The sequence below is a fragment of the Anser brachyrhynchus genome, assembly GCF_964034855.1.
Source record: "Anser brachyrhynchus genome assembly, chromosome: 1".
Taxonomy (NCBI): domain Eukaryota; kingdom Metazoa; phylum Chordata; class Aves; order Anseriformes; family Anatidae; genus Anser; species Anser brachyrhynchus.
Window position 1 is genome coordinate 81,549,681 of NC_137694.1, and position 26,970 is coordinate 81,576,650.

General features: G+C 38.2%; 2 long non-coding RNA genes across 5 annotated transcripts in view; both read left to right on the plus strand.

Annotated features, from left to right (window-relative positions):
- Nucleotides 1–351: 351 nt before the first annotated feature.
- LOC308201051 lies at nt 352–8,505 on the plus strand. Of its 4 annotated transcripts, none has more exons than XR_013956013.1 (3): nt 352–2,565; nt 3,036–3,186; nt 3,464–8,505. It is a non-coding gene; the product is annotated as an uncharacterized lncRNA (long non-coding RNA). The 4 variants fall into 4 exon arrangements; XR_013956014.1 differs by having other exon boundaries at nt 4,399–8,505; XR_013956015.1 differs by having other exon boundaries at nt 352–2,203; nt 2,485–2,565; nt 3,036–8,505.
- An 11,232-nt stretch (nt 8,506–19,737) lies between these two features.
- LOC308201040 overlaps nt 19,738–26,970 on the plus strand; it is a 29,083-nt gene continuing 21,850 nt past the window's right edge. The window contains exons 1-2 of the long non-coding RNA XR_013956010.1: nt 19,738–22,675; nt 24,675–24,872. This is a non-coding gene — a long non-coding RNA (uncharacterized lncRNA). The remainder of the gene's footprint in view (nt 22,676–24,674; nt 24,873–26,970) is intronic.

Below are 26,970 nucleotides of genomic sequence, written 5' to 3' on the forward strand. Positions count from 1 at the left end.
TCAAGTCCTGCCTGACCAACCTCATCTCCTTCTATGACCGGGTGACCTGCCTGGTGGATGAGGGAAAGGTTGTTGACGTAGTCTACCTGGACTTCAGCAAAGCCTTTGACATGGTCTCCCACAGTATTCTCCTGGAGAAGCTGGCAGCCCATGGCATGGACAGATATGCTCTTTGCTGGGTTAAAAACTGGCTGGATGGCTGGGCCCAGAGAGTGGTGGTGAATGGAGTGAAATCCAGCTGGCGACTGGTCACCGGTGGTGTTCCCCAGGGGTCGGTGTTGGGGCCTGTCCTCTTTAATATCTTTATTGGTGATTTGGATGAGGGAATCAGATTGTATTTCATATAATATGAAAACCTAGAAAAAAGAGAAATAACAAGATTGTCTATTTGGAGCAGATACTCCAAATCAACTGCTCCCACTGAAGAGTAATCTTACCAATTCTGGAACCATGGAATAAAAGGTATATATGTAGACTTATAATATGGATAGAATATTAACATTGCCAAAAACAGTACAGACTATTTCTTCTGGATTTGCAAAACAGGGCAGTTTAAATCTCAACTTTCTGAAACCTGAATGTCAGGAAATTCCAAAATTAGAGCCATGAAAATTGCATTCAAAAAAATAAAAATAAAAATAAAAATTAGAAGTGGTGTATGAATACCAATGTTTACTCATCCTATTTCTGATCTAAATAATACTTAATGATAAAGCAGGGCAACACCAAGTAGAACTAGAGAGGTCATTCAGGGACCATGACAGATTTTCTCCTTGTAATAATGGCAGTAAGGAGAGAACGCAAAATACTAAACTCTGCTTTACATGTTATGCCTTGTAGAAAGCTTAAGATGTTATAAAAGAATTAGTGACCTGGCAAAGCTTTCAGAAAAGAGTTTTTTTATGTCACATGGACAGAAGGGGAGTTAAAGAAGGGACTTGTTTTTCTAAAGAGTTAAGAAAATCAAAAGAGTTAAGAAAATCCCAGCCAAAGTGGACAGGTGAATTTAGTTTTAGTTGCTCATGCTCAGAGCTGTTTGGGTTACTGAGAGTTTTTGTTTGCTAGATGGTCATTTTTCCTCTTAAGCTTTTGTTTCAGATCTAAAATTATTCATTTCCAGTCAAATAACGTTTTCTTTTTAACTCAAACCAAAATACCATAACTGCATTCTTGATGTTGTTACAAAACAACCTAGCACTGAAAACAAAGCAACAACTCTATTAAAAAAAAAAAAAAAGAGGAAACAGTTATGGTCCACTAGTTATAATAGTTATAATAAGGACATATTTCTAAACATATGTCAATAGTATTCCCTTGACTACAGGTGATGCAGGTTTAAATTCCTTTGCAAGCAGGTACTAGAACTAGGATCTTCTTCTGTGCAGGAACTTCTGACTAGGAGGATGCAGAGTAGATTTCCCTCAGTCTTTGCTATCAAAACACATTGGACACACAAAATGCAAACATTTCATTTTTTTATCAATATTTACTCACTTTTTATCCCGGATTTGGTATTACTCAAGTGGAATCACACACTGAAGTTTTAGCCTGCCATGAATCTCTGCTAGCGCTCATTATCCAGCTCTGGGACCTGACCTAAACAAGCTGAACACCCTTATAGCTTGTGCACCTGCCTAAGTTTCCTTCCCACAGATATCAGGCCATGGGGGCAGAGATGGAAAGCAAACCCTTAATGTTTCCCTTCAATGCTTGAAACATGGCTGTGATAGGTGCCTGGATCTGGGAAATGTTTATAAGTCCAGCCAGGCTTTCTGAGTCCATTCCTGCACCTGATCTCAGTCACAAACATTGTAGACACCAGGAACTGATTGCCCTGTTTGGAGGGCAGACAAGGGGACAGGACTCAGAACACCAGCAGGCAGCGGTGCATAAAGTGGAACAAGGAACATGAGGAAAGTGGGGGAGCAAAGGAGGTCACATCCCCCTTCGCCGTCCTGGTAAATCCACACCTGAGTTTCATTACATTATTGCCATACAGCTGACATCTAATTATGTAAGCTCACAGAAGGCCCAGACTTTTGAACTGAAGAGCAGAGGTCAATTTTTGCTGCTAAATCAAGGTGGCAGAGAAAACATATGTTCCATGGCTGATTCGTCTCTCCACCTCAATTTATTAGAAAAAAAGAATTGCAGTTCTGATACCTAGGAACATCTATCTTTGCATTTATTTTCTATACATTTGGTATGTGGGATCAGTTAGAGCTCTCTAACATACACATGCACACAATAAGCAAGCAAACAGATAAAACGAACAAACAAACAAAACCCTTGCCTTTCTACACAGGTTTTTATTTAGGTAGCTGAAACATTGATTTTTATTTTTATTTTTTACTTTGAACAACATATTAAGCTGTAGTCTCTGACACAGCCTTTTGTTGAACTCTGCCACTGCCCTTCCTTGCAAACCATTTGGGATTTATTAACTTTTAATCTCTATCCATATTCTGTTGTGATTACTTTTAGCTCAGATCCTTCAATAACTTAGTAAAAAAATGCAAACAAACTAGGAGAAAAAAAAAAAAAAGACACACACGAAAAAAGCAGGTGAGCTAAAAGTCTTTTTTCCAGGTAATTTGTATGCTCTTTCCAGCTAGATGTATTAGTATCATGCCTAAGTGATAAGGATACTGCTAAATTTACTTTAATTAATGTCATCTTTCTCAGTCGTAAATCACTGTTAATCTCAGATAAGTTTTTGTAAATGGCCTAGTTTTTTTTTTGTTGTTTGTTTGTTTGTTTGTTTGTTTTTCTTCTCCGTCTTGTGGACTTTTCCTTGGTCTTCTTACTCCTGTTCTCCTGGGCTCCCTGTCAAGTTGAGCTTCCACCTGGCTTGAAGGTACATACAAAGTTACTCTCCTTCCTTTAACAAGGACCTAGCTACACTTCTCTCTGTTCCTGTCTTTTTTTCTTTTTCTTTTTTTTAAATTTCAAAGGTAGATGAGATGTTGGAAGTCATTACAGCACAGCCTTTCAGGAAACAATATCATTTAATGGCTATTGTCTTTCCATGTTAGAGCATTATTGCAATTCAACAATAATACTGATGTCTATGGAGAAAGGCCGAGGGCATCACTAATGCCTCTACATAGCTTAAGCTATGGCTTTTAAATGAAATACAGCCACTGACTTTACCAGGACTTCTTGCTTCCAGAAGTATTAATGAAGGTGCGTAAAATACTCAAATTACTTAACAACTCATATGTTTTACTAGATGTCAACTTTCCCATGACTATTTATCAGTCCTTTCTTTCATTTCATTTGGGAGCTTGGACCAGTTTGTCTTCGCTGCTTATAATTATTGATAAAACTTATTTTTGCTGGGGGAAATTAATTCTTTAAGAACGCTGTGATTCTCCTATGGTTTCAGTTTTGATTTCTATTTATACACTTCCCTTAGTTAACATTATTCCACCACTCTGTTTGCTGTGTCATTTGTATGCAGATGATATTCGGATATCCTCTCAGTCCCTGCAGAGCCTACAAAGAAGTTTGATGTTTTGTGTAATTGCCTCTGTGATATTTAATCATGGGTAGCTTCAAATTTTGTTAAACTTAACACAGACAAAACTGAGTTGCTATTGATTAGCTCACTGACGCAGAGGTCTCAGGTGTCATCTGTGGTAGTTTTCATTTGTGGTAGTACTTTTATCCTTCAGATAATGCTTGTGACCTTGGGGTCATTGTGGATTCAGTGATTTCTTTTGAAGCTCACATCATTCATGTAATTAAAGTGTCTTACTACTGTCTTTGCAATCTGGCTGGGCTGAGACCTATGCTCTTTCTAGCCCACTTGCTAAAACTTTAATCCCTATTTTGTTTGTCTGACTTGACTACTGCAGCTCTTCCTTATGCCTGCCAGTTTGCATTGGGGATACAATCTAGCTATTTAGGAATATGGAGTACAACACTCATGAATTTATGACATTCATTGACTTCCATTCCAGGAAGAGGATTTTTTATTTATTTATTTATTTATTTTTGTGGTTTGATGATGGGTATCACTTAGCTTCTTTTTAGCTGGGAGCTTTTAATAATATTCATTTAGTTTCATTTAATACTCTTTCTATACAAACCTGTAGATTTTTTACATGAATCATCTCAATTTGCTCTGTTATTTTTCTACCTGTTTTTGAGTGTGGGTATTTTTAAAGCATTCGGACTTCAAGATTGCTGTCACTTTATATTATTAAATGTTATGTATTTGGCAAGTTTCAGCAGCATTGGTTATGATTCCATTACAATCCTGTTTTTACTTATTTGTCACTTTGAGGGCTAATGTTTTCCAGAACAGTGTCTACTAAAAGATTACTTGTTTCAGTTTCAGTAGAATTTATTTGAAAGATTCTTTTTCTCAGATAGATGTTTTTGCCAATACAGTGTCATAGGCCACATTCTGCTCTCAGCTATGTCTACAGACTTCAGTGGGATTGCACAGGATTAATGGAAACCTTGACCACAAAAGAGAGCTGTAAGACTTTTAAACAATCCAGATAAAACAATACTGATACGTATGTAAACACTTATTTAAGTTTAAAATTGGTTTAACCTTATTTAATTTAAGCTGATTCCCAGTAGTCTTAAGCCACACTGAAAGAAATTAAAATAACAAGCGATGCAGCCTATTGAGCTGGTATAAAAATCATTCTGTATGCTTGCATTTTTGAAAGTTTAATGTGTAAACATACCAGCAGTCTATTGCCACATACACCTAATTATGGTTCATACCTCTCCTAAAAGGTGAGCACTTGAGATGAAGTATGCTCTGATATAAAATGAGGGCTAAAAAAGGCAATCCACAGAGAAGCAGGACAGCTATTATGTGTATTTTAAGTGATTCACCATAAAATCTTTTGAAAAGAAGAGTGACATAGAATACCAGATGGATTATCAGCCGTGTGCATGCCAGGGGGTCAAAGCAATCCACTAACTGCTTTTTAGCCCACCTATGCTTCTATTGCTTGATGTTTAGAGATACAAAACTGAGAATGGTAAACATTTTTTTTTCCCCTACTTAGATTCCTTAAATAAGCCTGAAACTATTCATTAGTATTGCTCTATGCATGCTCAGTGTTTGTAGGACAGTCAAATGGGTGAATTTTACTGGAGTAAATACAGGAAATATTCATTTACACAGAATTAAGTGGAGTAGTCTACTGTCTGCCTTTGTTATGATGCTTTTTGTCTACATACCCACCTGTAATCCATCTCTATATAGGGTATACTTAGATGTGAAAATCAGATGTATGGGATAAACTTAATGTTTTATTTATAAAAGAACATTAATATACAGCGCACTATGCACAAGGATGGTCTGATGGCATTCTGGAGCAGCTTGTTCCTAGCTGAAATGTGAACTTTCATCTCCGACAAAGAAGTGCTGGAACACTACAGCTTTCTGTGAAGTTGGATACTCTTCCTGAATCATTACAAAATTGTCTGGCAGTCACTGCAAGTGTTAATTGCTGCAATGAGAAGATAACTTAAACTACCTCTCTAATTAGAGAAAGCACACTGGCCCAAGCAAGGCAAATGTCTGAAGCTCTGCCTAGTCCTCTAAAATGGAACCCAGCAGTGAAGAGATTAAATTTTCAGTACCCAAACAGCAGTTCCTGCTTTTCCTGTCCATCTGCAGCCTCTGACTGGAGGCTACTGGACTTGGAGAAAAGGAAAGGTGTCTTCAAACTGTGAGGAATAAAGGAAATCTGAAGCTAAGCAAGAAACTTTTCAGACAAGATCTTTCAAGGGAAATTTATTCCAAAGTCTCTAGAGAAGTGCAATTTTTGTGTCAAAGGTGCAAAGATTCATTTAAAGCTTGTGTAAGCAACCAAACTTTATGAACTCGCCCACGAATGCAGCTAATTGATATTAATCGGTCACCCATTTGCTCCAGGGTATATAACAAAAGAGCAAGAATTGTTCCAAAAGATTATTCTAAAGATATTATTCACTTCAGGAAATGTTGCAAAGTCACTTTCTTCCTCTTTTGCTTGAGCTCAAAAAGTTTGCAGAAGCCATCCAAGCAAAGTTGCAAACTCTTCCCCACACATAAATACAAGGGTCAAACACAAAAATAAAGGGGATGTAACATGAAGAAGGATTTGTTCTGCATTATGATGTGCTGCTTTTTGGCAGCAGTGGAAGTTCAAAGAGAATTACTTTATCTCTAATATGGACATGAGTAATAGATGGCAGAATGTACTGAGACTTATATAGGCAGATTTATGAGGCATGCCAGAAAACAGTGCCCCACTGAGTTTATTTAAAGCCATAGAGTCTGAACAAGTCTGCAGCAAGAACTGCAGAAATCACTGCCCTCCTTGCAATAAAGCTGTCTCAAGCTTGCTAAGGTGAGTGCAGCACCACTGCCCCCTACGCAAAAGAAACTGGATCCATTCGATAGTCTCAAAGGCTGTTGACTTTTGTCTCTAAAGACTTGCTAAAACAGAGCTACATGAAAGTTCGTCATTAGTGAGAAAGAAGACATTGGTTTCGGAAGCAAAAGTCTCTGCTGTAAGCTTGCTTGACTTGGTTGGCAGTACAGTGAAACAGAGATCTATACAACAACAAACTTTATTACAATAGATTTCTAAGATGGCTTGCTCACTTTTATCAAATTTAGATACTTGGTATTTAGTCTGTTGGCATTGTGATGTTTTTATCCTCTAGTTAGTAAGAAAAAAGCCTGTGTGACTCCAGAAAAACATGCCCCAGGAAAGTGTGAGAAGACTTCAGCCTCCCTGAGGAAGAATGTAATGTTCAGCTGCTGTGTAATGACAAGAGGTGGAACTGGTAGTAGAGTTACCACGCAGTTAAATATTCAGAACTCATAATGTTTCATGGGGCCAGTGCCCCTGGGAAGAGAAATAAACACTTTTCTATGGCAGAGCACTAAATATTTATATAACATATTGCCCAAAGACCTCCATCAGAAGAGTGTGGAAGGGAGCTGAGTTTGCAGAAAAGAAAAAAAGTGCACTCTATCTCTTGCATTTACAACCTGAAGATATGGACAGATAGAGGAAGAGTTTGTTTATATCTCATGCAAAGAAATTAGCACATTGGAGAATTTGCAGAGAATTTGGTGACTACAAGCATTACAGGAGTGCTGCTGCTTTTCCCTTTCTTTGTTTTCATGCTGTTTAGGAGAAAATCATATATGATCTTTGAATCAACAGAGCTGACAGATTAGCAAATTTTACTTTTTGATGGAGGGAAAACTGACTGTAATTGTAGTTTCTTCTTGAAGAATGTAGCCTGAGTAACCAATATGGGCAGAAGATAAGGAACCAAATCCCTCCTGAGAACTGAACATTAACCTTTCCAACTTTCACAAATGCTCATTGACACACTCCCTTCTTAGAAGAACATAATCGGTGGAGAAGAAGAGAATCAAAGATTACAGGCAAATCATTCTCACCCACACAGACTGTGTTAAAGGTATTTTGCAGTAGTACAAGCATCATATACTTAAATGTAACACCCACAGCACCTATTCATGACACCACATGAAAGAAATAAGTTTCAACTTGATTTTCTGTGTTGGTGAGTTTACGTTATCTCCTTAAGACATCAAAGCAGCAAAACTACAGTCTTAAGTCAGACAAGTGAGGTTTGAAGATTCACAGGAGCATCACAAACAACCCGTCTCCTATTGCAGGCATGAGACGAGAAGTTCTTTGCACATCTAATGAATCCTAAATGCTCCTCAGATATTAATTAGACTGGGAGGCACAATATTCATCTGAGAAGAAGAGTTATTCACAAGTTACAGAATGGGAAACTGAGGCATTATTACCATGGCCAAAGCTCCAAAAATTGGTCTCTGATTTTGCAGACATACTACTTGTTTTCCATCCTGAACTAGACAAGGTATAAAGATGTCTGAGAATTTCCAAACAAAATTTTTTGGTTTGCTTTTCCATTAGGCATGTCAAATTGTCAATAGCAGAATGTTTTGCAGTAACACATGAATTTAGATGAATCTCTGCTAAAAAACAAACACATCAGGAATTCAATAGAAACTGCTTTGCCCAGATTCCTGGCGTTGTTTCTGGGGCAGTCCATCAGTATGGCCTACCAAAACCTTAGCAGCCCACAAACTTATAAAGTTCCTGTGACATGGTCAGGAGCCCAGAAACCCAAGCTATAGCAGAAGTTTTTCAGTGTCTTAATTATCCAGTTTTCCAGAAGCCTGGAGAGGTCTAGCTAACCTCTAGAAGTATGACAGGTCTCAGCTTAAACTTGAAAGGCTTTTGGTCTTCTAAGAGCAGCTCAGTAAGAAGCAAGAAAAACAACTGTAAGGAAGACTTAAGAGAAGCAACTAAGGGAATTGGGGTTGTTTATTCTGTAGAAGAGGAGGCTGAGGGGATACCTTATGGCTCTCTACAACTACCTGAAAGGAAGTTGCAGCAAGGAGAGAATTGATATTAGAATTGCTTTGCAGAACAGCAATGCTCCATTTCAACCTGCTCTTCGCTGTTCCTGCTCTGCCTTTGTGGTGATCTTGGCTCCCTTGCTTTCCTTTTGCAGGCAAGGACTGAGTTTTTAAAATACCGGACACTGAAAATGATGGACACTGCAAATACCAGGCAAAGTCACTAGGAATACATATTTCACCTCTCAAAGGTGTATATGGCACCAATGTGAAAGACAGAGATGAGGCCAGAGAGGACCCACTGGGAAAACACACACTAAGACTTGGAAAAGAGAAGGTAAAACAAGGAAGCCCTGTTACATTCCCTAGTAGTCATCAGCCTTCCATGTTTCTAGAAGAGAACCTCAAGTTTGAGTTATGTTTAGATTTGGGCAGGCAAAAATGTGCCACACCAAAACCAGGGGCTATTTTGAAAATGACTGAAGTTTACAAATGCCAAAAGAAAGCCAAAGGCACTCCGTTCCCAGGGGTCTACCGCCTGGCAGGACTATTGAAGGAGGGGGTGGCCCTCACCTTGGGTGGCCTAGGTTTGCTTGCAGCACTTCAAAAGACAAGCCATCTCTGGCATTTGAGGCTTTATTACATGTGTGTGAATATTTATCACTCTGAGCAAAATGTTATCCACATTTCTTTCTGGCAAGACGCTATCCCTTTCTGAGGTATAGGAGAGAGGCTTTCAGCTAGGAGGGATTAATGATAAGCAATTCAAAGGAGAATTGTATATTGAAGTCTACTCCAAAACACTTCTTAAATCCCTGAGTCATTAGAGGCTGAATCACATTATTACTGTCAGCAAAATTTCTTCTCTAACATCATCCCCTATTTACTGTACATTACCTCATGGTCCTGGTCAAACTGTACAACTTTTACACAGAGATGAGGAATTTGACTCATCAGGATGAGTTTGACATGATGCAACCTTTATTTCTGATGCTAGTTAGAAAACAACAATCCTGATTCAAGGATTTACTTAGGCTCGCTGTGCACACAGAAGAAGCTTTTCCTAACAAACAGGTCAAATAGTAAGCCTTGTTTTCTGTTTTTCACATTTCACTTATTTGCTGAAGCTCACGGACGTCTGTTACAAGGGCAATTCTAAAAGTCAAAAGGTTACAGAATAAAGCATCACCCTTAAAAATTCATCATTTATCTGTCGAACAGTGACCTCATGGTGACTCTATCTCAGCTGCAAAGCCATTGATTGCATGGCTCTTCATTCTCCCTCTGTAAATCCTATAAAAAATTCTGAAATGTCAGAAGAAAATTTAACATACAACTTTTGTCATATATTAAAATAATATTGCAATATTAGAATATATATTAGAATAATTAACACATTTAGTTCTTTGCAACAGTTCAGTATATAAGATTAGGGGCTAAATTATCAGAAAAAGTAGACTGATTAATTTACAAATGTTTTAAAACTTGTCTATAAAAATGTATACTCTCTAAATGTATATAACTTTAGTCTTACCAATATGACAGGTATTATTTTAAGGAGATAAACTCCTCCAATTCAGATATGTCTATGAATTTTAGTTCCTTTAGGCACAGAGCTGTTGATGTTGGAAAGGCACAGAACTAGAATGTTTAAGCAAGCTGCAAGATAAGGATCAAAATTAAATTGAAAGTTACTTTGGTTCATTTGTTTCAGTGATTAGAGAAACCATATTATTAAAATAGAGATTCAATTGTTTTGTGCTGCTTATGACACAACTGCTCAAAGGGCAGAATTAAGTATGAAAAATTAAGGAGTTAGAGCTTCATTCTTTGCTGAAAGAAAACACTCCAACTTGCAGTCAAACAGCAATATTTACAGTCTGGGGGATGACAAACTTCAAACTTCACTGACGATGCATCTCTTCAGTAATACACCTTAGGGACCTGAAAGTCAATCTGGACTCTTTTCTTCTCAGACATCACCTTCTGCAGCAGAAGTTCTTTAAACACAACACACCTCTACATAACAGAAGTGCAGCCTTACTATTTTTACTGTATCTTCTAATTTCTTTGTACATCCCTGTTACTTCTGGGGATGATGAATAAGAGGAAGAGTTTGGGACTGAATTCCAAATCCCGGTACAAGTTCATAGGGTTATTTGCTAATAGCAACACATAGTTCATAGCATCACTGAGACAAAGCCTATGACCCAAACTAGTTTACAGCCACATTGCAGAGAGACCCTTCCTCTAACCAGCCTCTTAACCAAGAAAGTTATTATTGGAATTGTGCTTTTCCCTGATCACAGCTGAGGTTCTCCTGAGGCACTTGGGAGATAAAACTGCTAAGAGTAGTCTTGCTGATCTAGAGTTTGGAATTACTCTATCAATTCAGACAGCAGATGGCCTCTGGCAATATTTTTTTCCTTCATATTAATTAACATTTCCCCTCAGCCTCCTGGTTACAGGCATGAAGATAAAACCTGTGCATGTTAGCAGAAGTTGCATCAGATACCGTACACCTAGGCAGCTGTGCGGCAGTGGGATTTTCTACCTCTGCACAATCTTTCCTTGTGTTTCTGAGGGGGTGAAAGACTTAAGCACTGAACATGAGAATGGTATGATCTTGAACAACTGAAAATCTGTTCCATCTTTCCATTCACCTACAAATTTACTCTTTCCAAGCTAATTGCCCTTTTATAACAAGGAAAGCTGAATGTCTTTTCATCCTGTACAGAATAAGGTTTTTATTTTCAGAAGTCAGTAATGCCTCCTGTTAACTACACCAGGTCAGGATTTCACAGGTTACTTCATGGAAGTCTTTCCTTCTATTTCTCCATCTCATTGGAGATACACATCTCAGCTTCTGAAAGGAAAAGGGAAAAAGCTTAGGAAAAGCAAAAATTGCTTCAATAGGGCCTTCTTGGGCTATGGTTTCACTATTCCTCAAAATTATTTTTTCTTAATAAAAAATCCTACCCTTGTATTACTGAAGAATGCTCTTCTTTCAACAAGGTATGAGGTCATGATGAAAGTGTATAAGCGATTCCACAATTTTCTGAGTACCCTTTAGCCATCAGCTTGATAATATTAAGTAGTTCAAATAGGAATCCTCATCAGTGACTAGAGTTTGCAAAGAAAAAACTGTAGTGTCTTACAAACGGTTAACTTGTCAAATTTCTACTAAATTGTTCACTTCAACACAACTTTAACCACGCACTAGTTCTCCTTCAATACTAAGTCCTCAAAAAAAAAAAAAAAAAGAGGTCTATCACTATTTGAATTTTAAGCCGTTGTTTAATGAAGCTGACGAAAAACTTGGAGACATAAGCTATTTCTGACAAATGAAGGAACAAATCTTGGATATAATGATTACATACATTGTCTCAGTAGTATGGTGATGTTCAATATGCCCCTAGCATTATACAACTGACAATGCTTTGTTCTTCAGATCAAGGTAATATCCCTGTCTTCCTAATATCATCCTGGGACTTCTGGATGCATTGCTCGGACTGTTGAAGCAAAAAGAGTAACTGAAGTTAGAACAGAAAACTGCATAAGAGGACTTAAGTTGTGAAATATGAGTACATGGATGTTGTAGCTAGCCTACAGAGATATCGACATCAGTTCATAGAAAATCTCTTGGAGATCCTCAGTAAGTAACAACTGGAGGATTTGTTAGAGGAGAATGAGTCATGAGACAAAGCCTGTCAGTTAGTATATTAGTGAAATGTTTGTGTTGTTTGGCTGTGTCTAAAGAACAGAACACTGAGGGCAACACAAACCTTATATTTGTGGATAGGTCAATATCAAAGATCATCTCTAGATCAAAACCTGGAAAATGCAAAATGTTCAGATTAGTATGCAAAATAAAACATCAATGTGGAGAGTGGATTTATATGATTATACTATGAATAATTCATTAGCACAAAAACACAATTAGCTTTTAAAAATGATCTAACTACTATGCTCATGTTTAGCAAATCTAACTTATAGTAACATCAGGAGGTAAAAGTCCATAATGCAAAAGATATTAAAACAAATTCCTTTAGGAGTCCAGCTGCCTTATTACTAAGGGGGAAAAGGGCAGTGGATTAGACGGGCTAGATCATGCCCAGAGAGGTTAACTTGCTTGTAGTCAATACCCTTGCATTTGCAGGTGTGCCCTCAATTGACCTTATTAATATGTGGAACTCTTGCTGGCAACCTTATTTCAAAAACATTAAGCTCTGGTTGTTTGAAGAAGCTCTGACTATGGTGAAGTGTTCCTTATACTTGTATGGGGTTTATTTGGTGGGAGGATGCAGAAAAGCTGAAACATTTTTCATGAGAGGCTTTTCTGAACTTCCAATAGATAGAAATCAGAGGGCTGAATCAGACAGAAGATAATCAATGCTATAGCTGGCATACGAAATCAATACATTACTGGCAACTGCAGCTAGTTTTAGCTGAACCTCTGCTTTCCAGAGCAATCACTCCAAGTCCTGATTTAGTCATTTTCAAGATGCAATTGCATCAAGCTCTTAATCTGTATTGTCCTGGTTTGATGTTAGCCAGCCTGATATAGGTAGTGGTTTCCTAGGAGGCTGACTTTTGTTGACTGATCCTACTCAAGAACTCAAGAGCAAGTGCAAACAAAGAGCTTGCCATAGAGAAGCCTTCTAGTTGGTGCTTTGCTTCTTCCCTGTATCCTCTTTCCGAAGCTGGTTCATGTGAGGGAACACCGACAATGCTCACCCACCCTTTAGTATTTTAAAAGTACTGTGTATTTGTAATAGTTATTCTTTCAAGAACGAAGAGTGCCACCACTAAGTGACATTTTGAACACGAAGCCAAAAGCTGATACAACAATTCAGAAGCATACAAATTAAAGTCGATTGTAAAATGGATTTTCCATTCCATTAAAAATGTCAGGATTGAAAAATTTTGACATATAAAATATCATATTAAATATTCATATTAAATTAAGTGGGAACAAAAGCAAAACAATCCAAATATTGTGCAAAATTAAATTTTGAAAATAATTAGTTTGCCCAACATGTTTAAATCCAAATATTTTGTTTACATTTGGATCCTTCCTTTTATTTTTTATTTCAAATTTAAGAATAGCAATGAGTTTTGAAAAAAAAAAAACAACAAAAAAAACACTTTTCATGCAGAAAATGTCAGAAACGAAGCACTTCTATAGTATGATGTTTCATTTCAACTGCTATTGTTGCTATTGTATTATTATTTATTTAAATAACATAATTTATTTTTTATCATTTATTCAAATAGTTATTAAATAAGTTATTAAATAGTTATTCAATAGTCAAAATGAAATTTGCCAAAGTAAAATAGTTTTAATGAAAACTTTCAACTGACCCTAACATCACTGTAGGTAAACTGTTGTAGTTTTCCTGGCTGGATTAGGAGTAGGTATAACTATCAATAACTACTGTGGTCTTCTCTTTAAAAATATTCTTGCTATCAGGTGAGTGACTAATCCCAGATACACTCTTTTAGCAGAGGTAGCAGAGGTCTTTTCACCGGTAACAGTAGACTTCTGAGTTCAGCCTTCAAATGGTTTGGATAGATGCTCTTACATGCCTAAATAAAGGAGGACCAGGGAAAAATGCCCAGCACAAAATCTTGCATAGCCTCACCTCTAAACCTCTGAGGCCTACTTGCCCACATGAGCAGACTGCCTGTTCCTTTGCTACATGGTGCTTTGTCCTGTCTCCTGCCGTGTGTGGTGCCTCTCCTGCCTATTGCTATCTGGGGATGAGGACACCACTTCAAAGCAATTAAAAGGTGCTGTAGACTACCAAAGTGCTGTCTCTAACTTGGTGCTTGGTGCTTTCTTTGAATGACACACGGTGTAGCACAAGATTGCATGGGAGTGTGTGAAGTTGCCAAGGACTGTGCAGGAAGGAAGAAGTCAAACTCAATGCAGTCTGGTCCTTGTCATCTGCTAGCAGAGAACCCAAACTGTCTTTTGGGTAGAGCGTGTTGGAGAGGTCCCAGAGAAAGCCAGGTGTGGATTAACAGTTAAGCAGTGTCAGCAGTCCAGAGGCTAGTGCTTAGCTTCTCCCTGGCCAGCTTTTACTCAGCAGTATAAATCCTGTAATCTGGGCAAGACGCATATTTTAGGAAGTCTGGCAATTTAATTAGTGGGGAGTAGTGTCTAAATTTCTTCCTTCTCTTTTCTCGTGGAGCTGAACAGCTGTATCACTATATGCACATCGCACTACGCCTTTATTCCCCAAATTTGTTTAATCTGTATTAGAAAGCTCTGTCAACAAAAAGGCAGCCAGCACAGTTTTAGAGGCAATATTTGTTTGGCAGACAATGTTCACTTGCCTATTTGTGTTGATCTTTTTGTTCTCTCTGAGCTGTGGGAAGGCATCTCCATGTTTGCTGCACTTCTGTCCCGTACTGAGGTTTTGTTTTGTACAGTGCCATAAATGGCTCTTTCTGTGCCCTTTTCTTAAAGAATGGTGGCACTTTTAAGCCATACTTGCAATAATGCTGTTTTATTCACCAAGGAGCTACTCCTTTTCATGCTATTTTCAGACTCTGTTGCAACACAGGTGTAGCACTATTCAGCAACTGCTTGCCTATCCGATTTAAAGAATGTTACTCACCAAATGTACCTGATTTAAAAACTAAGCTTAACTGCACTAGCAGAATGCCTTTTCCAATTCTCTACACACTGCAAATGTGTGAACCATAACTGCAGGGTACAGCCGCAATCTTGCCTTCTGCAGGCACATCCTAACAAACCATTTGCAGAACAAGTTGCAGGTCCCTGTGAATTCATCAGAAGTGGGGTTTGTTTTAAAATGAATAAGACATTATTCATAATATTTTTTTTCTAGAAACGCTGTCACAGCAGCTTTGGCAGTGTAGTTGAAGACATAGGAGGTAGTTATCCTTAAGCACTCCATGTAACTTCAAGAGTGGAATAAGGAAGTAAAATGCAATGACCCAGATTTTAAATCTGAAGTACCAAAGACATAAAGATAGCTTGCTAATTTAGATGTAATGAAGAGAAGGAATAGCAAAAGGAATTAAGGTGACTATATCAAAAATCACAATCACCCACATGAGGAAGAGATTTCTGATAGCTGAAGCTCCTTTATCTAGTAGACAAAAATCACCAAGAGATGCAGGTATTAGAAGCTGAAGCTAGGTAAACATGGGTGAGAAGCAGCAGATATTTTATTTATTTTATTTTATTGTAACGTGATTAATCACTAGCAGAGTTTACACAGGGACATTGTGGATTGTTTGGTGAGTCTGTCATGATGGTGACTTACATCATGGTCCCTTCCTCTCGACACAATTTTCAACATCTAGACTTCTGCCTTCAGCGCACTCTGATATGTAAACAATAACTCAACATTTATCCAGTAACTCTACTGTGCATTTATGAATTTTAATCAACCATTGACACACTTACATGAAGTGAAACAAATGAACAAAGTTGACAAATGGGATTTTTGCCTGGAAAGGATTTTAGATTCATATTAATATTCAATTCCTCTCTAGGACTCTTGACATCAACAGTTTCAGCACTTGTATGGCTGTCTTGAGCCTACATGATTATTTTCTATAGCCCAAACAGGGAGCTCATTGTGCTCAGCATATAATAAAAAAGCAACTGCTGTTTCTGAGGGCTCACAATCTAAGGCAGGGAGAACAAATGGCTGGTAGGTGAGAATCAGGTAAGTTTGAACTACGTTCAGTAAGGTAAGAGCACTGTTGATATAGCAGTTGACTAGCTGTTGGAGCCACATAATTGGGGTCTGTGCATGGATTTTTGGATGCAGCAGATAGATTTCTATATCGAACTGAATCCTCACAATTTGGATCACATATTTTTTAAAGCCATGCCTGGTTTGTCAGCTAATGTATTTTTCCCTCTGTCTCCCTGAATCACTCCCTGACCAAGCTCCCCTCAGGTAAAGGGCTTTGTGCCTTTGATTATTTCATGGCATTTGCTGCAGCCCAGATTTCATCAGAGGTCTTTCCCAGCAGACTAACAGCCCCATGAATGAAATCGGCAGGGAGGCTCTTCATTATCACAATTCTGGCAGTGAAGTCTCTGTACTTTTATCACTGTACTGGTATCAATTATTTGGAACCACATTAAATAAATGAAGTCACTAACATGAATATGTCATGCTCAATTCATACAGAGGCTCATGAATTCTCTTTTAAAAAACCCTCCCTTTTATGCCTGCTGCTTCCCTTATGAATTTTTTGTAAGCTCTGACCTTAGACATTTCTCAATCATTGCAAGCATGCTTAGCTCAAGATTGAATACACATCCATTTCATATGGGTTAAGGGGGGGTAAAAATCATGAGAAAAGCAGATGGCATAGGAAGAAATGACTTTTCAAAGAAAGTTCAATGATCTCCATACAGATATGACATGTTAAAGTCACTGACTTCTTTTTAACTCAGCACTTGTGTATATATATTTAGTATTATATAATGTACTTGTAAGGACAAAGCCTCTTCAGTGTTAGAGCTACAATATTTATTGTAGAGTTCTGACTCACCTTTCTTGGGTGTAGCCCAGAGTCACCATCATACCAGAAAAGACAATGAAATGGGACTGAATTGGTCAGTGCCCTTTGGTTGTTTGATGGGTCACAGCAGCATAATGATTGCTGTTTTCTGCAACTTAAAGACAATCTTATTTATTTATTGTTTCTGCTGAATCAGAATTAGGCTTGGCAAAGACTGTTCTCTGAAAAAAATATAATAAATAAGGAAGGAACTGAAGGAACTAAAAACTGTCTGGGATTTGGAGAGTATTTTTCTAAAGCATGATGTCTAACCAAAATGAACATTTTTTTATCTTAAGAAATAAAAACATGTAAACATCTCACTGATGCATAGGCTATTAGCTGCAGAAATCCTAAAGGCAGTTCACTTTAATCATAACTTAACTGACCTGTTTTAGCAGAGAAGGAAATACACAGAACTGCAATGGGAAAGGTACTTCTTTGGATATTGCTTTGCACAGAATAAAAACAAAACAAAACAACAAAACAAACAAAACAAACAGTATAAAATAAAATAAAAAACAGTATTGCTTTGTCAGAATAAAAATCCCTAAAACCTATGAGCTTACTGAGAGTTGAATTATTGATAGACGGAAGTTGTAATGGGTAAATGCTTTGTGGAGTGTTTGCAAACTCTGAAATTCCAATTCAGCCACACTCAAACATGTTTCAGCCACTTTTCCACTAACATTAATCAGAGTAGCTTTTATTTAAAGGAATGTTGGAGAAAGGGTAGTCTAAACTCAAATACTCTTGCAAACACACTTCATTCAAACCTGCCTGAGAAGTGTTTTCTCTGGTTATAATTCATACAGCTGAAAGAATGGTATGTTTCTTAGGTGGCCGACTACACACCCAAAATAAGGAAGAGTAGACAGAGAATATAAGTAAATACAGCTTGTAAATAAGTACAGTCAGAATACCATCTGATGAAATGATTATGCAGCCTTTACCCAAGTTACAACCATTTGCATAGATGTTTAGTTCTTATGCGCTCTACTTCTGAAATGTACCGTTAAAATCCTGCCCTGTTACCAACAGAAACAAAAACATTGACCTCAGAATATTGGAGAGTGAGCATGAATTTAGATCCATGACTTCACTAAGACTATTAGCGGTGTGCAGATCTGAGCAAGTGTTTGCATCTTTACAAAAGTAAAGCATACCTTATAAGAAAAACAAGAAAAAAAGCACCATTTTTTTAAGTGATCAGGAAAAAAAAAAAAAAAAGGTGGGGGGTGAGGGTGGGGATGGATTTCAGATTAGAAATACACAGCCAACGACTAGAAAAAAAAAGGAAAAAAGAAAAAAAAAGCAGTTCTTAAAATGAACTCTTGGGCTTGGGTGCCTTTTATTTTATTTTTAACCGATTTCTTAAATGTAAAGAGAAACTGATTATTCAGGTATCACCTCTGAAAAAAAAAAAAAAAAAAAAAAAAAGCCTTCCATTTCCAGATCATCAACAGGAATATTTTTGTAAGCTTGTTTCACTTGAGAGTTTCTAAACAGACCATACAAGATGTCAATGCTCAAGATGTCAATGCTCTTTGTTCAGGAAGCAGAACTGAAGCACAGAGAGGTTGCTTATCTCAGTCCTATGTCATATGATAACCAACTGGAAGAGTTTAAAATGAGAGGAAACAATTATTTACTCCAGTTTACCATCCTTCTCTCTCTAGATCACACTCTTTTTGTTTTCTGTAATGTAACATAAACATACCATTCACAAGTGATATTTTAAATCGGCATTTTGTGATGAGTTAAGCCATTTTTGATAGCACTCATACTGCAAAGTTGTCCAGCTGCAATAGGGGTGTCAGAGGAAACCTTCTTTGTTGTTGTTTTGTTGACATCTCTTTGCATGTGCTGTCCAGTAAGATATGTGCAGGAGATGTAGCAGTCCTTCATCTAACATGCATTCCAGGCATCACCATGTTATTTCATGAAGACTGTCAGGGTTACACCACAATGACAAGAGAAAATGGTATCTGTTCAGGGGAGAAAGCAAAAGACAGATGAGCCAAGTACGCAGCTCACTCATCAGAAATCGTAGGTGTCAGTTTGGATATATTTCCACGTATTCCTAAACTGTTCATTATCATTTTACTGTATGACTGCCCTGCAAGTGCTTGTCATCACTGCAGGGGCAACCCTGAAATCAACACTTCTGAAATCCATGAATTAAAACAAACAATCAGATCAATGCAATACTATGTATTAAACATAAAATGACACATCTGACTGTCAGTACAGGTGAAAAGGATTTCCAGAAGACCCTAGTGCAATGCAGAACGCCACCTCCATTTGTTTCTGATTGCTATCACGCAGCACAGATGCAATGATTGAGAATGAAACTTGAATTTGGTGCTAGAAGTCCCCTGTAACATCAATCACTTGAAATAAAAATGTCATGCTTATGATTCTTTGGAAAATGCTGCACTTAACTTCAAATTGTTGCTTTTAGAAAAAGCTAATTCAGGGTTGGGTACATTAATATCAATGTCCTATAAAAGTGCCAGCTGAAAAAAATTGTCAGTAAAGATATTTTTTAAGCCTGTGTCAGCACAAAAGGGTGCCTCAGTTGTTTCATCTCACAACAGCTGCATGCTTTCATTGACATTTGTTGCCCTTTCTTTGTGCACTCATCCTAACCTCATAGGTTATTTCCTGGCCTCCCTTCCATGACCTATGACCAATGATGACCTTTAGCTAGAGAATGTGACATTTTGTTCTCCTCTGGCTGACATGTGATGCCCTCATTATTCAAAGGTATGTGAAAATAATGACCTGCACTGACCTCTCAGTTTTCTTTCATTTATTGGTCTACACTAGGTGCTTGTTCAGCAGATTGCTGTGACTAGGTGCTGGGGTGTACAATTTCTTTTGAAGAAGGAAGCTCACAAACTGCACCAATGTTTTAGCATTTTGTGTTTGTTGCTCCAAGTGAGGAGTGGGAGGTGAGGTGGTTGGTGCATTTGTGAGAAGAGGGTTCAGTTTGGTTTGGGCACTGGAGGCATCTTCATAAGACTGGCAAATATGACAGAAGACTTGTGCTCTTCTGGAGCAGCAGTTGAGTCCCAGGCTGGATACCTACCTTAGGGCACCTCAGATACCAGCTGCCAGTGCATGAGCTAATGATTCGACTCCTCAGTTCTCAATCTTCTGAATGAATGGATGACTAAGTAACCTGAGGAATTCAAAATGGGAGTGACCGCAGCTTTCCCACAACCAGGATTTCCAAATTTCCCCCATTGTGACCACAATGGAAACAGTCACAGATTCAAGCATTTCTTGTAGTGTGCTAACAGCGTTTTCTGGAGTAAGTCACTTTGCATTTCAAATTGTGGAAGTTTCAGTGTTCTTCAGACATGCAAGCCTGAACACATTATTATTTTTTTTTTCAAGAAGCAGATATTATCTCCTGTGAGGTGAGACATGCCCTCATTGACTGTAGTAAATATTTCAAATGATGAAAGTCTAAAGGAGAAACAAACCACTTCTGTGTGGGAGATTGTGATAACAATTAAGAATTTATTCAAGACTTAGCCAGCATGAATATTTAAACCTCCTTTCCTTGAAGAAAGGATGGTTACTTCAGGTCGGGGATGAGGGCATGTATGGAGCAGAATAAGGAACAGATGGCTGCTAAAGACAATTTCTGACTATAAATAGTCCCTATCAAGAATATAGAAATAATCAGTTAGGAACTAAGCTCTGCTTCCTGTTGCATGGGAGCAGAGCAGCAGCAGAAAATGTTAACACATGTCAGCATGCGTTTCTGGCTGGGAAAGAGATAGCAGACCCTTTCCCACTGAAAGGTGGGAAGCTGCACTGGGTCTGAAGGTTAAGATGGAAGATTGTCAACAGCTCTTTAGAAAAGGTTTTATATATTTGGTATGCAGGCCAGAAAATGAATGGAAAATGAGGATCAAGACTTTAACCTTTCTCAGCACTCTGTGCAGACAAATGCAGAAACTAGTGGCAAAGTCTTTTTGCCCTTTTGTTAAAGAGAAAGCAGGTATGCTTCGCTACCTGAGTTTGCAAAGAACTTCATGTAGAAATATGTCCACTAAAGGTGTAAAAGGTACCTGATGTCCAGACATAGACTTGCAAACTTGAAGTTTTGACCTGGGTACGGGGGGCTTCAGGCCAGACATTCATCCTGAATTGTAAGCCAACTGAACAGCCCATTGAAAGTTCAGGCTGACAACTACACAATTGCAATGGGGTTTAGATTAGAGATATAAAATACAGCCTGTTTTGGGTAAAAATAGAAGAGTTAGTATTCTGATGAAGGAAAGTCTTTTGTAGAAAGTGCTACCTCTAGATATTTCTGTATAAGTGTCCTAACAATGGATATGACTTACATACCAGTTGTAAGTGTGTGTCTTCATCTAAAGGAAACATAACTGAACATTTCTGAGAACCTGTCTCAAAATGGGTATCTTCTGTCTGCCAATACCATCTTTGTTTTACTTGAACTCAACTATGTTGCACTGATTCCAACAGGAGGTCTGAGCAGAAGGCTGAAACCCAAGAATGGCACATATAAAGGGGCATCTGTGACATATTACATTTGCTTTGCTGGTCATTTCACAAGTGCCTCTGGCATTACACTTTTGAGGACTAGCTACTGATGAAATAATTGAAAGGAAAATAAGAGTTTGTAACTCTTATTAATAAGAGTTTTAACTCTGGGCCCTAGCTGGTGCCAGGCAGTCCTCCTCCTGCCCCAGCCTGACATCAAACCCTGATGCTGAGCAGGGCTGTTACTGAAATCCTGCTATTCCACTTTGGCTGACAGCAAGTTTTGTACAGCTTGCACGTGGAATGCTTTTAAAAGGATTCAGCTAAGGAACAGACCTACTTTTATTTGTGAGCCAAGCCCAGATCAGATGTCAGGTTGTTTATGACCAATCATACAAATGAACTAACCTACCACAGCAACATTACTCTAGAAGGTTTCTTAGAAACCTTATAGAAATATTTTTACCAAGTGCCCAAAAGACTGCAACACATGAAATCATTTTGACTACTGTGATCAAGAAAGCTAACTTGCTTGTTTGGCAAGAGCATGAGTAAAAGGATAGCACAAAGGTAACCTTTAAAACCAAGAGCATGTTTAGACTTCATCGTCTTTTATTTTCCCCCCACAAGCACAGTCTCAGAAATATTCTGTATTTCTTGCCCTCTGCCTCATTTGCTTCTCATTGTTCAGGAGCTCATAGGGTTTCATTCCTCCCAAGATCCATAAATCATATGATTAACTTTCAGTCCAAGACTGTTTTATATGAGCAGAAGAAATCTAATTGGAATACAATCACCCTCCTACTGCTTTTCACAGCTTTCTTTGCATCTCAATGTGATCTGAATTTCAGATATCTCTTTTTGTGAGATATTTATTTTTCCCCATCATGAGTTGGACTGAATTGTGCTGCTATCTTTTTCTGCCCTTCCAAGCTCTGGCTGTAAATTAACCATTATCCGGCTGAAGTAAGTTCCTTTGGAGTTCATAAACAGTATTTCAGCACGATAGCTTCTAGGCTGGTTGTACAGGCACAAACCACTCAATCCCCTGAACATGAGGGGTTAATATCAGGTTCATTTTTCCCCTGTCTCAACTTAGGTGCTTAATGGAGAAGCTCTGCCTTAAGGAGATGGAGCACTGGATGGACCGAAGAAGAAGCAGAACTCCATTTGCAGATGCTGGATGAACTCTGGGTTGGGGAATCTGTGAATTATGCTTATGGGTTTTTAATTTATATTGATGGAGATTTGGTACAATTGAAAAATCCTACTGATCATGGATCCATTCTTGTCCTGCAGTTTACAGGCTTATGTTACTCTTAAAAGAAAGTCAAAAACCTTTTGTTACTACCTTAGTGTTTAGGAAAACTGGCAGCCCAAGAGTCCTGAATACTAAGATGCTTCCTTTAACCATGCAACCCACAAGCAGCACAAACTTTTCTTTAATTTCTCCCCTCTTCCTCTCCAAGACTTTCCACAGACCAAATAAAGCAAGTCTATGGGACATGACTCATGCAATGCTTGCCTCTTTTCTCTGATGCTGTTGGTGAGGGGATTTGTTTGTGTATGTATGTGCTGCAGATACAAACCTATAAAATAGGAAAAAAAAATAGAAAAATAAAAATAGAAAAATAATATATAAATAGAAAAAAAATTGAAATCTAACCACTTTTACATATGCAGGTATAAAACAGAAACAACTTAATTATTACCACATGACTATGAATAGACAGTGAACACAAAAGTCTTGATTCCTGTAGCTCCATGAAAACTGCAAGATGATGCATCCTTCTGTACACATGCCCTGGTCATTTACAACATGGACATGTCAGAAAGCATCATCACAGCTTCTGCCTTCCACTCTTTCATCCAGCAGACAGCAGAGTGCCATTTGGACCGAAGCAGAAAAGCGCACGCTGGATTTCATCCTGATGTGAAGTAGAGACAAGGCAAGATGCCAGCTCTACGTCCCACAGTTTAGACATAGATAATCAATCCATTAAGCAGCTGACTGTCATTAAATAACTACATACCAAGCCCAGTTCTGCTTCTTATATTTTCAGCAGTACCACTTGCCTCAGCAGAGCTACTTGTGCAAGTATCTTGGTGAATCTGGCTTGCCAAGTGTCAGAAGAAACTCTTGCAACCAGTTACTTCTGAGTTTGAAGTAACACGGACGTTGAATTAGATTTCTTATCTAAAGTAAAACTAATTAATAAAATGATTAAGCTATTAAACGCATGCATCTCAATTCACATCTGGCTGTGATTCACTGGCAGGTCAATTAATCAAAAAGAAATAGACTTTCTCTTTTTCTGGACCTTTGCATGCATTGTTTTACAGTGCTGGAATTGCTCTCACTTAGGTTTTTAACAGACTGAGGGGAAGGAGGATCAGACTTAGTGTAACAGATGGAGAAAAGTTATTCCCACTGATATGATGTGACACTTTTTTGTGCCTGCTTTTGTTCAAAACACCTTTTTTGACTCTAAATTTTTTGACAGATATTTTCCAATATAGTGGAGAATGTAGAATGGAGATTAAGATGGTACTTAACTCAATTTATTTTCAGTCTCTCTAATGTAAATGTTTACACCTAAGCCAATAACTGAACACTTCCATTACAGTTTTTTTTTTTTTTTTTTAATGGGAAATTCATCTGACCAAATGAAGACTCAAAGAGTTTTGGAGTCAAAGTTGATTAGCTCAGAGGTAGATATGTAAATTTAACCAAACTAATCCCATCCACATGTCTGCCTTCAAATCTTTCTTCCCTGCTGGCCACAGTACAGTACTATGTGACAATGTCCACACTGGTGCTCCACTAGCTGTACTGGAAGGGACTTTTTGTTCAATATTCTCTTGGTTCTTAGTAATTCATTAAAAGGGGTTGCCATGGGGATATAGTCTCTGGGTGGCCTTGCTTTCTTTCTCTCATCCCCTTATACACAGTGTGCACTGTACAGCATTTTATGCAAATAAGTTCCAAGCAGAGTTGCTTGTCATTAGTGCAGACAACTCTAGAGGCAAAAACAAATAGAATTTGTCGGTGAGAACTCTGTCATTAAGGATTTTTTTTGCACCCCTGCAGTGATTCATAGTGCACTTCACCGTTTTCTGCCTACCTCTTCATATCTTTTTTTGTTCACCCAGTAGAAAAATGTCATATTCACTACCTTTTCTACAATTACAGGTTTTATTGATATCATACAAGAAAGCTAGTTTCAGCACCTGGCAAACTGGCAGCATGAGAGAAGGATTTCCTGGATGTCATCTCTGTTCAAACACTGATAAAGTGCAGCCAAAGCAGGGAAGACAAACAAAAGGATTAAAACTTCGCTGGAGAAGAAAAGAACTAGACAAGAAACCACACTCTGGATGCAGTGAAGAGGTAAAACTGGACAACTATCATCAGTGCAGCTTTTTTTTACAGTGAAAACACGCATATAACCTGATTTTGCTGAGCATGCCCTACTTGAACCTGAGTATATGTCACAGTATGAAGAGATATGTGAGTTAGTGTGTACACCTCATGTATTTTAGCTGAGTGCTACCCCAGAAATAACAGGAGATTCTGCTAATTCACTAATTCACTACTTGGTACTTCTCTGGTATCTGAACTAGCCTGGATACCTCTATACTAAACCACTGCATACCACTACATGCACTTTCAATGTCTCCCAGGTCCCAGTATCTTTGTTGGAATTGAGGTCTGCTTAATAATTCACTGGTTCAAGCACTGACCACCCAGCCAATGTCAATTTAAACAAATTCACCTGTAAAGCTCCCATTAGGCCTAGGCAATGTCACATCTGCTTCCTGAAACAGCCACATTTTTAAGCAGAGAGCAATACAAAATCTTTGGTTTAATTTCAACTACTGAAAGAAAGAAAATATCCTATCATCCATGAAAAATTCAAAGACAGCTTTAAAAACATTAGCCACACAGAAATACTTGTGTTATGTAAAATGTTCCTCATGAAACAGTGGGAGATCTGTCTGAAATTAGCAAGAATTGCAAAACCTCCCACTCTGAAAGTGAAAGGAGAAGCAAGGTTATAATTATATAAATGACTATGGGGGAAACTGTTGCTCTGTATAGAGTGTGGGATCCAGGCAGTGTTGAACTCTACTTGGAGACAGCTTTCCTAAAACCAGTGATTTGTTCTTCGCCCCCCTGCCTCTTGTTTTTTGTCAGTTAAAGATTGTTAAAGACCCAGTCACTCCCACGCAGAGATTTCAACCATGGGGTATGTCCACCTGCACTCTCAGGGCAAGGGATTCACATGCTGTCTAGTCTGAGCCTGCTTCACTCCCTTTCACCCTCTCTTTACACATCACTCTCTTGCACCCTCTCTTCGCTGCTGTGATTCTTGAACCTATAACATTTGCAGATGAACTGGACTATAGGATTTATATATTTTGAGGTTCCACAACTATATTTACCCACGATAAACCAGGATTATAGTTCATTTTTCTGGGACATGTGGCAACAGAAACAAACAGAAATATGACCTTTGAAGGGTTCTAAAATCCAATTGTGTCTTACATCAGTTTACCTTAATTGACTCAAGAAATATACAAACACATAAAAATATGGCACTTGTGCACATTATTGATTAAATTTCCTAACCCATCTGAAGTAATCCCTGAATCTGAATCAACAGCAAGTTAAAGTTGCTTAACTTCCTTACACGTGGCTTCCCCTACAGATCAAATGGTGTCTGGTCCCTTGTTTTTCTTTTCCGCCCTACCCAATTTTACAGTCTGTTTCCATTTTCCCAGCTGTCCCCCAAAAGGGCATCTCTGCTACAAAAGCATTTCCCACTCTTATCTTTGTCTGCCATTTGCACGCATGTCTCTCCCTAATCAGTTTGCAGTCAGACCAGCTGATCAACCTCATTTTGTGGCCAAAGCATTCCTAGGGCCATGTGAACTGCAGGGACATAGGGCAAGGGCTGAGAGAAGGCAAATCTTTCTCTTCCTGCATGGCCGGCTTCAGCCTAAGTTGAACATAAGACACCCTGAGGCTGTAGAAGATTCTGCTTCTCAGTATATGCCTTAACATCCTTGCTGTAGACAGTCCACAGTGGCAATTACAGTTGCTACTGGGAAAAAAAAAATCATGTTTTTTTTTTTTTTCTTTCTGTTTTTCCATCTTTGATTTATACATTTGAAAATTCAACAGTGTGATGCTAGGACAGACCAGAATGGCACAGCTGTTACAGCTGCACATCTAAATGAACAGTTAGGTGCCCATAGTCTTAGACCTTAATAAACATTTCAAAGTATAGAGCAGAAGTCAACATTTGTTAACTATCATCACGTGTAATATATGGTATCCTTACTGTAAGGAAAGAGAAGTACAGATCCCTACTGCTGCTGGGATAACTGTTGACATGTGCTGACATTTAAACAGCAAACAAAACAAGACCTGACCCTGCAGTGTCCCCACAAGTATCATTAGTCACTTACTCAAACCCACTAAA